The 14,293-nt window shown below is 40.1% G+C and overlaps 1 protein-coding gene and 1 long non-coding RNA gene across 4 annotated transcripts in view; one reads left to right on the top strand and one right to left on the bottom strand.

Moving 5' to 3' along the window:
* Nucleotides 1-14,293, top strand: part of cacna1c (calcium channel, voltage-dependent, L type, alpha 1C subunit) — a 225,087-nt gene that overhangs the window by 80,233 nt on the left and 130,561 nt on the right. The window lies entirely within an intron of this gene.
* Nucleotides 9,197-13,295, bottom strand: LOC119482623. Its single transcript, XR_005205474.1, has 2 exons — nt 10,266-13,295; nt 9,197-9,485 (listed from the first exon to the last, which is right to left on the bottom strand). It is a non-coding gene; the product is annotated as an uncharacterized LOC119482623 (long non-coding RNA).

The following is a 14,293-nucleotide window of genomic DNA, read 5'->3' as shown; positions in this document are numbered from 1 at the left end:
CAGAATATCTTTCTCATCTTCTCTTTTTTAATTCTCCTATTTTTGAATAAATGTGTTTTTTGAAATGTCACAAATATAAAATGGGAATCAGGAGGGTTTAATTGACTAGATAAGCCTTGAATTGATTAGCATTGGGCAGGTTGTATTCCTGTTTATATGCACTAGTGAACAGCGGTTGGCAATATTCTCATTCATGAACTAATGGCTATAAAGCCACATGGAAGAGATAATGGATTGTAGTTAGTATGTTACAGGAAACATAAAGCCACTATTGCATCACTGTAGGATAAAAAGCTGAACTAGTGTATTTATTAGGGCTGTCTATCGAGGCAAACATGGGCATGATTGGAATTATTTCATTATTATTATTATTTTTATTATTATTATTATTATTATTATTATTATTATTATTATTATTATTATTATATTAATTAAGATAATTGTATTTTTTTAAATAATTGTATTTCAATAATAATTAATTTAATTTAATAATAATTTTTAATTTATTATTAAAATATGCTTGCTTTAAGCAAATGTATGTATTTATTACTGGAAATCAATTAACACAAAATAATGACCAATGATGTGATTATCATAAAGTGGGCATGTCTGTAAAGGGGAGACTCGTGGGAACCCAGAGAACCCATTTTCATTCACATATCTTGAGGTCAGAGGTCAAGGGACCCCTTTGAAAACGGCCATGCCAGTATTTCCCTGCCAAAATTTTGCGTAACTTCGTAGCGCTATTTAACCTCGTTCGCAATCTAGTATAACATAATTGGTAGCAACGGATTTCCTTAGGTTTTCTAGTTTCATATGATGCCAGTATCTTCACTCTAGCTTTAAAACTGAGCAATAAGCATCAAAATACTTGGAGAAGAACTGACATTTTTTGTCACTCAATATATTTTTGTCTCTCTCTTTGGAAGAACTTCAGTGGCTTTGTGTTTAACAGAAACAATATGACTAAAGCGTAACATTCTGTTAACTGCTTTAGTGTTATCCGTGTATAATTGTTTTGAATTGACAATAAGCAAAAGAATTGTTTGTCCCTCTCTTCCTCTCTTTCTCCGAGCCTTTCTCTTCTCGCCCTCGCTCTTCTTCTCCACTTCTGATAAAAGGGAAAGATAAAGACTGTAGAAGATGGCAGCTGTGGCACCACATTCATTACAATGCCATTTCCTCTTCTCCCTCCCATCCTCCCTTTCTTTTTAATAGTCCCATTTTGGTGATAAAGATAGGGAGATTTCCACACAACCCTCACGACCTCTCCCTCTTTCTTCTCTTTCTCTGCCGCTTTCTTCATGCATATCTCTCTCTCTTTAAAGAGAAGACAGATAAATGTACTTTTTGTGTGTCTGTCTTTGCATGTATGTGTGTCCTGCCAGTCCAAACTAAGAATAGCATATCAGTATTTTTAGTTTTTTGTTTGAAAACTGTCCCAGATCTCTGGAAACTGTCCCATCTTACGCCCCCTGTTTACTCCAAACATGCATATCAGACCACTGTGAGGCTCTGTGTGTTTATATCTATTTGATGTGTGTGTGTGTGTATTTGTGTTTGGGAGGACAGGACACATATAGGATCTGTGCATATGCATGTGGGTTTGTGTGATGCCACATTGGTAATCAGCACTAGAGTATAATTTGGCAAACAAGTCATGTTAAATCAGGTCAAATGAGCGTTACGAAACAAAAAATAAAGTTCCCATAATGCCGACGCCGAGGAAAGAATTATTACATAACTGTCTGAAACCGACTAGTAATGCTGAGGTGAATTTTTGATAGTTTGTATGACGCTCCAGATGTGCACAGTGGTAAAGGCGGCGAGTGAGACAGAGGCAGTGAGGGAGAGAGAGAGAGAGAGAGAGAGAGAGAGAGAGAGAGAGAGAGAGAGCGGGATATTTTTACTGAGCTAAAAGTGTCCTCTGCCTCACATCGACCCACATTACAGCTCCCACTGAGCACACGGAGAGAAAGAGAGAGTAATGTCTCTGTCCATCACCCAAACTCAAAGTTCTCAGTGCAACCTTACCACAGGGAGCGATGTCAGTCTTAATGTCCCCATTTCAGATAGAAACATTCTCGTCACTGGTGAGCTTAGTGGTTGTGTTCAGGGCAGGTTTTCTTCCCAAACCATTTTATATTGGGCAGGACCTCAGGAGGGAAAACAAAGCCCAGTTTAACACTTGTTTAGTATTCACTGTGCATATGGCAGCATACGGATTACATCCACTGGGCTACTCCAGGGTCTGTACAGTGAAGCCAATGCGGAGGTGCCTTAAACTTGCATTTTTTATAGTAGCCAGCAGGGGGCGACTCCTCTGGTTGCAAAAAGAAGCCTAGAGCCTACTTCTCACTTGATTTATTACCTCAGTAAACATTGTAAACATGAGTTTTTGGTCTCAATCGCTAGTTTCAAGTCTTCTTCAATACAGCATGATGTTCATTTAGTAAATTATGGTTCCATTTAGAGTCAAACAGACCATAGTTAAAGCAGGGGATGCTTTAGGAAGTGGATACCTTGTGATCGACAGGTCGCTACCACGCCGCTGTCCGGTCTGGGAGTTGTCTGTGCTTTTGTCATATAACTTTAACCCTTTCACAGTGTGTTTTCAGTTCATGAAAGTTAATTATAACCTTTTTGGTTGCCTAAAAATGTCTTATTCAGCGTTCGGTTGTACTTAGATTACACACTCTCGTGTTACTTCTGGTTGCAAATAACCAAGATGACTTAAAAACAGCTGTCCATAAACCAATGGGTGACGTCACCATGACTACGTCCACTTCTTATATACAGTAAATAGTATATAAAGAATAAGCAATGTGATGGAGTATATTCAGATCGCTGTGCCAGGGGTTGGTGTTAAGTCTAAATCTTAAATTTAAATTGAATAAACCTCCATGGGGAAATTTACATTTGACTCATCTCAACTATATTGAGGAGCAGTGAGCAGCCACAGTGCTCCCCTTTGGTCAAGGACAATGATATTGTTGATCTTTCATATGAGACCATCATATGCATCACATGTGCACTTAAATCTCCTAGATATTCTACTCCCTCACAGTACAGTGTAGTAGAGATACCACTGATACTAAAAGACTTTTCTCTCTTCCCTTCTCCAGTTCTTTGTCACAACATGGTTTGTGCTCAGCCTAGTAACATTTAAACTAGGAAATCTGAGCTTAAAGTGTAGAATCTGTAGGACTGGCATCCCAGTATTAGACACACACACACACACAACAAATTGCTTATACAGCAAACATTAGAGCCATGGCAACAAAGGTAATGGAAGTGCACCGTAGATCTCTGGGCAAATTAGGGTGGTAAACAGGTGTAATGTGTACTTTGCATGTGTGTGTATGTGTCTTCATCCTTCCAGGCTAATATTTGACCAGCCATAAAAGCCTGTTGTGACATCACCAGAGGAGCAAAGCAAACTGCACACCAGCTACTTTCAGCTAAAAGCCCCCCCCCCTCCCCCATCAATCTCTACTGAGCTTAATGCAAACCCTGTCAGTCGATTCCTTAAGCACTGGAAACTAAAAACTACCCAGGTGCTAAAAATTGACATTTAGACGCAACAGGAAGAGACAGACTTGTCAATAATAGACTCTTTTTTATTTTGGATTCCAGTGTAAAGTATTAAACTGTCGTCGCTGTGAGCGAACGGTCCTGCTTTGTGAACGCCTTCTGGATGCCCACACGAGATCAAAGACGGAAAGCAAAAATATGTGAAATCCCGTCCGGTGCTGAAAGCCTCAGCTCGCTTGCTCACTGAATTAATAGGTGATGCTGGGCTGCAGCGTGTACTGGTTCTGTCAGGGAGAACTAGCTGTCATGTTGGTGTGGTATTCACTGACATTTAGCCATCTGGTCTGGGATCTGGCAGCCACACACTCTTTCTCTCTCTCTCTCTCCATCCCTTTCTGTCTCCCTCTTATTTACGCACAGACACCACAAGGTGACGGTTCACATCGACATACACATCCGCTGTGGCTGCTGATAAGGCGTGTCGCTGTGATGCACAACACTATAGTGTGTGTATGTGTACCTGCATGCTTGCTAGCGTGGTTTGTGTGTTTTGCCTGCATCATCAAAGGGCAGGGTTCCCATAGAAACAGATGTTTCTTCCTTGGTGGCGACATGTGACAGACTGTTTCCGTGTGTGTGTGTTGTATACCCTGAAAGTATACATAGGGACACAGGCTTTTTAATTAAACACAGTAATGAGGTGAATCCAGGTAATAGTCTTAGCCTTTATTGATCTCCATCATTGAATCTATACCAACCACAAAGGAGATAGAGAGAAGCACATAACGGATTATTAGCTTTGAGATATGGATTGCACAGAAGGGGCTGCTGCTGCGGCTCAATATCGGAAAAGACATTCCTTATATTTTGTGCATTCATCATTTAGGCCCACCTTACACACAGTCAGCAGCGCCAGTGTTTGCTTTATTCTGGCGATGAGTCATCGACAGTGTAATAGTGAATTCACATCAAAAGATGAATATCAGTTAGCGCTTGCTTCTGGGTCTTTAGCGTTCATTGTTGAGAGGCTGGTGGGAGGCAGATTGGTCATGATCAATAGAGTGGCCTCGCTCATGCTGTAAAGTGCTGCTTCCGCTCATATCTTTTCACTGAAATCTATTTATCATGGGATCAAATAGGCATGAAATGAATGTGTTATTTCATGACAGGCAGCAGAGACATATTTCAAAGAGCATACCGGCGCTTTAGAATGTTTTATCTTCTTAACGACGAATCGGATGTGCTTTACAAAGGATGTCAACAAGTTCTCCAGAGTGTGAAAACTTCCTTTCTGACTGTTAACATTTGAGCCTCGATGTTTGGCTGACCAAAAGTATTGTGCTCATGGACTATTTTCTCATGACTTACGGTAAGACGGTTAATGTCAATTTGGTTGTTTATTGCATGGGAAATGGTTGCAATTCATTTTTTAATTCTCAGATGTTAGTGTTGCCTTGAAAGCATTGTTCAAAACAGAAACTGATGGAAACTAGGGCTTTGTATCGGCAAGAATTTGGCGATACGATACGTATCATGACGCTGGGGTAACAATTTAATATATATTCTGATACTATAAGCAAGGCGATGTATTGCGATTTTTTTATATAATTTTAGGAAAACTGTATAGTAGTACGTCGTATAAAGAACACACCAGAAATATTTTAAAATAGGCAAAAATAACACATTTATATTGCATGTAAAAACTGCATGGTTTTGCTCCAAACTGAATGTGATTATCATAAAGTGGGCATGTCTGTAAAGGGGAGACTTGTGGTGTACACATAGAACCCATTTTCATTAACATATCTTGAGGTCAGAGGTCAAGGGTCCCCTGTGAAAATTGCCATGCCAGTTTTTCCTCGCTAAAATGTAGTGTAACTTGGTTGGTGTGACATGGCGGGCACCAATGGATTCCTTACGTTTTTTCTAGTTTCATATGATGCCAGTAGCTTCAACCTCCAAAAGATTGAATAGCGGCCGGGCCTGATGGCGGGCCGTCTGATTTTTAAGAAGTTAATTAAAATTCGACACAGTGTTTTGGAGAATTGATACAGTATTGCACAACCTAATATCGTGATACTCATGTGCGTCAATATTTTCTTACACCCCTAATGGAGAGTAGTGATTGAAAGAAAGAAATGTTTACACAATAATATAGATTTTTTTTCAGAAGTTTGTCTAATATTTACTTCTTTTCAAGATGTCAGCCAAGCTCAACAAAGCGAGTTTAAATTATAGTTTTAATAAAATTATATAAGATAGCAGAAAGCATGCCCTAGAATATGCATAATACATGACTAAATATAAGTAAGTCCCACTATAAGAAGCACAAGTGCTGAAAAAAAGCTTTTATAGCATTTGGGAAAGCTTTCATCGTCTAGTTTACTCATGTTTAATGTTGTACAGCCACACGTTTATCATCGCATTACCATCGCATGACTAGATGTACAGCAGTGGGTACTCTCTCTGTGGTTTCTGTGCCAGTGACAGTATCTGGATCATTGACCAGACCTATTATCTCTCATTCCCCACTATTCTCTCTCTCCCTCTCTTTCTTGTCCTCCTGCTCTGTAGGACAACTGTCAGGTGTGTGTGTGTGTGTGTGTGTGTCTGTGTGTGTGTGTGTGACAGCGACCTCCCTCCGCTGCACCCCCCGCACCCTCCCGCTCCTGGGAGGTGACCCAGTTTCCCATGATCCAATGCGGCTGCTTCTGCTGCGTCGTTGCCGTAGCGATATTGCGAGGTCTTTTTAATGCCGACTGTGACTGCGCCATGAATAATGGATGGAGAGAGTGACAGAGTATTAGACAGAGGGGATGAGAGAGAGAGGGAAGGATGAGTGGAGAGAGAGAGAGAGAGAGGGCAGTGAGGTAACAATAAAGGAGGGAAAGAGTCAAAATGTTAGAGGGAGGGTACGTGTGGACTGTAAACAGTTATACAAATGGAAAAGTGGAAGGATGAGGAAAAAGAAGGAAACAGTACTGGAGGAAGAAATGGAGAGAAAGATGGGAGAGATGAAGTGAGCGTATCAGGAATGGAGGGATAGAGCTGGACAGAAAAAAAATGAAGAGTTGGAAAAGCAAAAGTCTATGCTGCTGTAACAGCTAATGCTGGGTGATATGGCCAACATTTTCTATCCCGATATAGGTCATTTGATAACGATATATATCACGATAAAGCATGTTTTCTGGTAATTCAATAAATAAATAGTCTATATGAAATAACCACATGGTAAAGCATATTGTTGTATACTCCCGTGAGTAATTTTCTCATCTTATTAAGAACTTTACTGGAAAATGAACAAGTGAACTCATAGAGACAAAATAAATAAATGCAGGCCTCACCTATATCTTATCGAAACTAAGGGGACAGCAAATACAATATGCATAAGAGAAGGTGACATGTACTCAATTCTAAATAGTTCAAATTCTATTGGCTTAAACAAATATGTATTTATCATTAATTTGACCTTCTCACCTGCCGTTTTCTATGCCTGGTCGCACAACTAAAAGTGGCTTATGGGTAGTGTAGTTCAATTTCTTTGAGGCTGAAGGCCAGACGTAAAGGTTAAAGAGTTTTCTATGCAGTCAGTGAGTCAAATAAATAACATGGCAGTAAAAGGCTTAGGGACACTTTCTGGTGTGTTTGTGTTTGTGTGTGTGTTAGTATTTATGTGAATGTGTGTGTGTGTAGGTGTGTGTGCGTTTGTGTGGCTTGTAGTTAATCTCTGTTAGTGCTGACTGCAGCACACACCTGTTGAACAGCACTTTAGCTGTCACGCACACAAATACACACACACACATACACTCTTTCTCCGGAGCAGGCACAAACATACAGGGGCATGTAGAGGTGGCGCCCATTACCTTTCTGCAAGAGCTGTCAATCCGTTCGCTGGCATTGAGTTTGTAGAGCAGTGAGTTCAGAAACACACAAACACACACACACACACACACAGCAAACGCTCTCTGTCTCATTGGCTGCTGTGAATAATATATTTCACTTCATCTAAAAAAGGCTTTAAAGTGCCCACACAGCCTTTAACTTCAAAGCTGGGGAGTTAACACAGGCATGCATACATTTGCTCAATAAAAAGAAATCAAAGAAAAAAGTACAGCATGTAAGCAACCAGCCGTGCTTGCTTAACGGATGTTGTGGGGGCTGAAGACATGTCTTACCCCTCTGTGTTCCTGTAGTAAAGCTTCCAGTGTGGTAATTGCACATGCACAATGCTGAAGAGCCAGCTGTAAAGATGGTCTTGTTTCAAAACCAACACCTCTATAACGAAAGAGGGCATAGAGAGTGTTACTGTGAAAATTGAGCTTTACATTGGAGTTAAAAGTTGTTAAAAGTCTGTAGTTCCTGTTTCACCATTAAACCATTCATGTTTGATACATTTCATTTATCTTTATATAACATTTTTCACTTTCAGAAAAGTCATTTCGCAAATGGCAGGCCTACCTTATGTCTGTTAAAGATGATGTAAGGCTGCCACTAACAAATACTTTCATTATCTGTCTATTATATTTACCTTTTCTATTCATTGATTTTATTGTTTAGCCTATACAATGTCAGAAAACAGAGAAAAATGCCCGTTACATTCTTACACGACTGAAGCAACATCTTCAAAATTCTTATTAGATATTTGATTTACATTAATATAACAATGAAAAGCAGAAAATCTTCACATTCTGGGGGCTCGTATCACCAAAGCAAGCACTGCTTACACGCAGATCAAAAAATGGTGGCAGCGTCACGTTTCACAAACAACTATAATTGCAATTTGTTGCCTGCAAATTGCAATTACAGTAGGGTGTTCTACATGCACTCTCACATGGGTCACAGGTTTGGCATGTGTTTTGATTAGTGAAACGTGTAAAAAGGGGCAAGTATTTCATGTTGAAAAATCGCAGCTTGCATGTTGCAGACTCAGTCAATCCCCTGGAATCAGGGACTGTAGAACATGTTTGCTTGATAAATGACTTAAATGATGAATCAATTATCAAAACTGTTGACAAATAATGTTCCGTTGATCGTTTCAGGAGTAATATGATATTATGTCAACTCCATGGACTTTTTTAATCTAATAAATGACTTTTGATTGGCAAATGCCCATAATAAGTTGGTGAATTTACCTTGTATGTATATGAAGCTAATGCCAAATTCAAGGAGCGCTCTGCACACTCTGCCATCTACAACCAGACCTTAACGTTTTGGCTCAGCGACATATCGTCACTTCCCTCTTTATAGACTCATTCAGTGAGTTCAAAAAGAGTGAGCTGTAATACACGTGCTACATACTGTATCTTCACACACACACACATTCACAGCACATGGTGCAGAAGGTTAGGCAGCATATGTCTGCACATGTTAGCTATTAGCCTTTACTATTAGTCTCACCAAGTCTGCTTAACAAGGACTTTGATGTGCATGGGGGGCGTTTGGGTGCAAAAGAGAGACGCAGACAGACAGAGAGACAGACAGAGAGACAGACAGAGAGAGTAAAGTGTGTTGCTGAAGGAGATTGATGGTATACTGTAGGGTAGAAGAGGAGCAGAGGAGGAGGAATGAAAAAGAGAGGGGGTACTTGATGGGTGAAGTTTATCTCACCAGGACGATGCAAATATCATCAAGCGAGCTCTTAAGCATTATATATTAATTTTTTCATTTCTTTACTGTGATTATCTCAAGAGAGACTAATTGCTAAGCTCACAGATGTGGCATTCCAAGCAGGTTTAAACAAACACTCAAAAAAATAATTTAACACAATCAAAGTGGGATCAGAACTTGACTTGTGACCAGAGATGTCGTGGTTATTGGTTGGCGATATGGCGAATAAACTCGATGTATTGTGGCTTGTTCTACGTGGGATGCAAAGCAAATTACTTTATCGCGAACATCGAGTATGTATAGTACTAATAATTGTAATTTTTTTAAGCCACCGGCATGATTCGCTTTGGCATTTCGCTTCCACCACACACTCTATTGGGCGAGTGTGGGGTGTATGAGCATGGACGTGCGTATGTTTTTTTGTATCCGGAGGGAAGAAGAGAACTTGGAAAGAGTGCGGAGAGATCGGAAGAAGTGAAGCTCCAAAGTGAGTTTATACGTGTTGAAGTTGGAAAAGGTGATGGAAGATGCCTCTTCCACTTAAAAAAAAAAAAAAACGTTAACGCTTTTAATAATCACCACGGTCTCTGAACATATGAGACATACTGGTTTTGAAGTACCCATGGGAAGACTGAACATGTAAGAGTCTGTCCATTCTAGATAAAAAGCTCTGTTTTCGCTGTCTACTTTTCTCTTTTTAGAGCACGCCACTTATTTCTCTGACTGTTGTCTCCTGTCTAATCTCTCCCGTGCGCAGATTTGATTGGAGTAGCATCACGTGAGAAGATTTACAACGCATGCAATTGATCTGTGTGTTTCCTGGGCCGCTAAACCAGTGCCGTAAAGGCTAGAAAAGCTGCGGCAGTTAACATAGACGCATAATCGACGAATTAACGCTCTGTCAAAATGTAATAACTCTCAATAATGTATCGGTTATAATTCCGATACATATCGTATATCGCGATATAGCCAAAAAATATCAAGATATTATTTATAAGCCGCATATCGACCAGCCCTCGTAGTGGTCATTAAAAAGACGTTTCCACTATACAGTGTCTAGATGGTTCATCATTTTAAAGACAGACAACCACAACACAACTTGATCACTTTTGTGACGCAAGCACTTTTGTGACCATTTGTATACCTCGTAGTTAAATCTCTGTTATTGCTGACTGCAGCACACACACCTGTTGAATAGCACTTTAGCTGTCACACACACATATACTCTTTCTTTCTCTGGAGCAGACACACAGGGGCATGTAGAGGTGGCCGCCCATTACCTTTCTGCCAGAGCTGTTAATCCTTTCGCTGGCGTCGAGTTTGTAGAGCAGTGAGTTCAAAACACACACAGACACACACAAACACACACACAGCAAATGCGCTCTTGTCTCATTGGCTGCTGTGAATAATATATTTTACTTCATCTAAAAAGGCTTTAAAGTGCCCACGCAGCCTTTAACTTCAAAAGCAGGGGAGTATAACACAGGCATGCATTCATTTGCTCAATAAAAAAAAAAAACATGACTGATTTGTGCTTATTATGAAATACCGTAACGATGATGTCCACCATTAAGGTGAGGCGAGCCGCTAAACCTTTTAGTTAATGAACAGTCCTTTTACAGTAAGTCAACGGCTGCAGATGCATTGACGTGGTGTGCATACAGCAGCGCCACACACAGTACATGGAGCATACATGCAGGACCTCAGATGTGCTGGAACATAAATAGATTGTGCAAACACTGTCCGTGTCCTGTCTGTGGTCTGTTTTAACGAGCTACCGCCTCTCGTCTTTGAAGCGGCATGGAGCTGCTTCCTGGTAAATCTCTCTCTCTCTCTCTCTCTCTCTCTCTCTCTCTCTCTCTTTCTATCTCTCTTCTATCTGACTTCACTGTAGTTATAAAAGGATGCTGATTGTTTCACAGCAATAATGACTTGGCAAGTGAGATTCAAGCCAAACTTTTGGGTTGCCAGGCAACTCGAGCGACACCGGCGACCGTATATGGACATTTCTGTTTTTATCTTTGCTTTCAACTTCCTGTCACTGTGACTTCTTTTCCATCTTTCTTCTTTCACACTTTCCGTGTAACTCTCTCTCCGTCTTTAACTGAACTCAGGTGTTTTCTACAGATTCTTCAGTATCTCCTTTCTCAACACTGTTTGTCTTACACTCATACTTATACAATCTCTCACTTATTCCATCTGTCTTTGTTTTTCTTTTGTCCAAATAATGAGCTTGTTAGCTAAGGGCTGGGGTTATAAGGGCGGAACACTTTAGAATAAGAAGAAGGAGGGAAAAGCTAGAAGTAAGGATGGAGGCATAGATGGAGAGATATATAAATGGATGAATGTGAAGAAAAGTGTCACATGGACGAGGAAAGAGCAAAACTCAAACTGCTTCCTAGACACCTTTTCTCTTTCTCCATCTTTCTCTTTCATGATAAAGACACTAAAGAAACAGATTGGCTGTTTATAATTGCGGTCTAAGTCTGTTTGCGTGAGTGAGGATAAATCAAAGGTATTGATGCTATATATTATACAATTTTAATCCCACTTGTTTTTGCATTTGTATTTGTTTTTGTCCCTCCCAATTTGACTTTTCCTCCATTTATGTTTCCCCCTCGTAAAGAGAGAAGCGTTTTTTAATCTGTTCATCTACATAAATTAAAACTGCATTACTCTTTGTATATCTATCACCCAAAGTAACATCGTACTTACTTTCAGCAGATCTATATACAGTTTGGCCATAATTATGACATAACATTGGAGTAATATTTTATTTTATGTCTTTAAAAATATACTTTCTGGGCTGTATATTTTCCGTATTGGAACAAACACCACCTGTCACATGTTTAACTGATCAAAGATGGGGGGGTTGTGCCACAACGAGCTTCCAACAAACAGTTACAAACTTTCTTCTTGTGCCAAAAATTACATAAAAACAACAAACCTAAATGTTTCTGATGGTTCTCTGCATGGTTCTCTGAGTTAGCCTATACACTTTCTATTTTGGAAAGTGAATTAACTTATTTTCACTCAATTAAGTTAATTAATTTCCTTTTAATTCATATATATAAAGGCATACTTTTTGGGGGAAATGAATATTTCGGTTAGCTTTTGTCTGATTTCAACTAAAGGATGCGTTCATGTCTTTGGCATGGGTATGACAGTCATGTAATGCAGCCAACCTGTTTGGTTTAATACAGCGATACAGCTGATTATCACTGGCGTAGCTATGAAAGGAGATGTTTTTCCTACTAATTATATGGCCAAGGGGTAACAGGGTAAGATGCACATGAAAGCATCCCCCCTTCTCTTTCCTCTCCTCCCGCTCCTGTCTTCTCCTCTTTGCCTCTTATCTCTTTCCTTCTCCTTCTCTTCCAGCCTCGCTCTTTCCGCGTACGCTCCCTGATCTAATTAAAATGCCATCTTCAGTTCACTGGTGAGCCCCCCCTCCCTCTCCCCTCCCTTCGTCTCTCTCTGTGCTCTGCTGCAGTGTAAACACGCTGTGTCATATTAAAAGTCTGAATCCGCTGTGTCATGATTTGGAAGCTTAGCGGGCTGATCCGCCATGTTTGACAATGTGACTGTGCCATGTTAGATGGGACTGTGGCAGGGATTTTGAAGATATGTTCTGCTTAGGCATGCTTAGGGCCATTTATTGAATTGATCTGGAGGTGTGAGCAGGTTTATGTCATGTTGAAGGCTGCGGCTATGGATTTAATCCCCACTTCAAAAACATTACAGTGTGTGCTTCTAATATGTATCCTTTCTAAAATGGTGGTTTCCAAGATGTAGTAACACAGACCTACACTGTGACGGTGCCCCCTCCAACTCCAAGCATAATATGGTGGATTTTTGTTTTTGCGTCTTAAAGGATGGGTCCATTATTCATTTATTTATTTATTTATTTTAGGTTTTTATATCATTCTGCAGCTTCCCAGTTCCTTGTATTCAAATATGAACATTAAAAAATTTTGGTCAAATGCATATGTTTTAGCATCAAAAGGCTATTTTCCCAAACCCTTCCAAAAACGTTTTCCCATGTGACCTGACGTAGGTTTCTGTATGATAACGCTGCAACATAAACGGTATGTTTATACATCCTTATAGTCAGTGAATTAACACGTTACATACAGTAACTTAGATGGCCTGTTTGGAGAAGCAGACAGGAGTTCCGACACAGAAGCAAAGCAATGTACTGCTGCGTGGACGCCACGTTAGTTCAGATCTGAAAGTCACAGAATAACAACAAACTAACTAACCGATCAATGCAGCGGTAGACCAGCAGCTCTTGTGTTCTGCGAGGTAAAATGAAATGTTTTTGGAGAGAATGGAGTCTGGTGGATTTGAAGACCGAGATATAACTGCTTCAGTTCCCTGTCAGAAGGTCTGTCTTGATGGCAAGTTAAAGCTATGAAAATATTCTAAACTCTTAAACTGATATTGGGTTTTTTTAGGTGGCTAAAATACGTTTCTATACCTCGCCCTCAGACAACCCTTTCCGACGGAGAACTGAAACCGTTATATCGCTCTCTGAATATCTCGCTTCCATTTGAACAGAACAAAATGCAGAAGGACCCGCCCGTTAACTATCTGTCATTCCCTTTCTGTCATTTGCTGCCCCATTTGTACACACACACACACACACACACACACACACACCATCACGCTCAAGTAAACGTGTGCACAGAAAAGGGTTCAAAACAACAACTTAACCAAGTTGATGTCAGATTAACCCATACATAACAGACACACCATCTCGTTCACCATCCTGTGTTGATCTGCTGATATCTCCTCTGCTCCCTAATGAAAGCCGACAGATTGATAGTGTGAAGCGACTCTCCAATTGGTCCGGAGCAGTGATGTAACCTCGTCTCGCATACATTGTTGATGAGTGTTAAACTCTAATCTAATTCTAATCTTCGGCGACCTCGTAGTCAGATTTAATTATGAACTCAAACACTTAGACACAGATAGATTAAAATGCAACACCCACCCAACCACATCCACACACAGATAGGAAAGTACAGTATGATACTTCACAACCTCTGGTCAAAACAGCATCAATGCAGCTTTAAGGGAGGCAAATACAGATTTAGTTTTCACCACTTCAGCTTTCTTTACTAAAAACCTGCACTGCAGCAGCCTCATG

Source organism: Sebastes umbrosus, chromosome 23, assembly GCF_015220745.1.
Source record: "Sebastes umbrosus isolate fSebUmb1 chromosome 23, fSebUmb1.pri, whole genome shotgun sequence".
NCBI lineage: Eukaryota > Metazoa > Chordata > Actinopteri > Perciformes > Sebastidae > Sebastes > Sebastes umbrosus.
The sequence above is the reverse complement of the archived record's forward strand: the minus strand, read 5'-3'. Positions and strand labels throughout refer to the sequence as shown.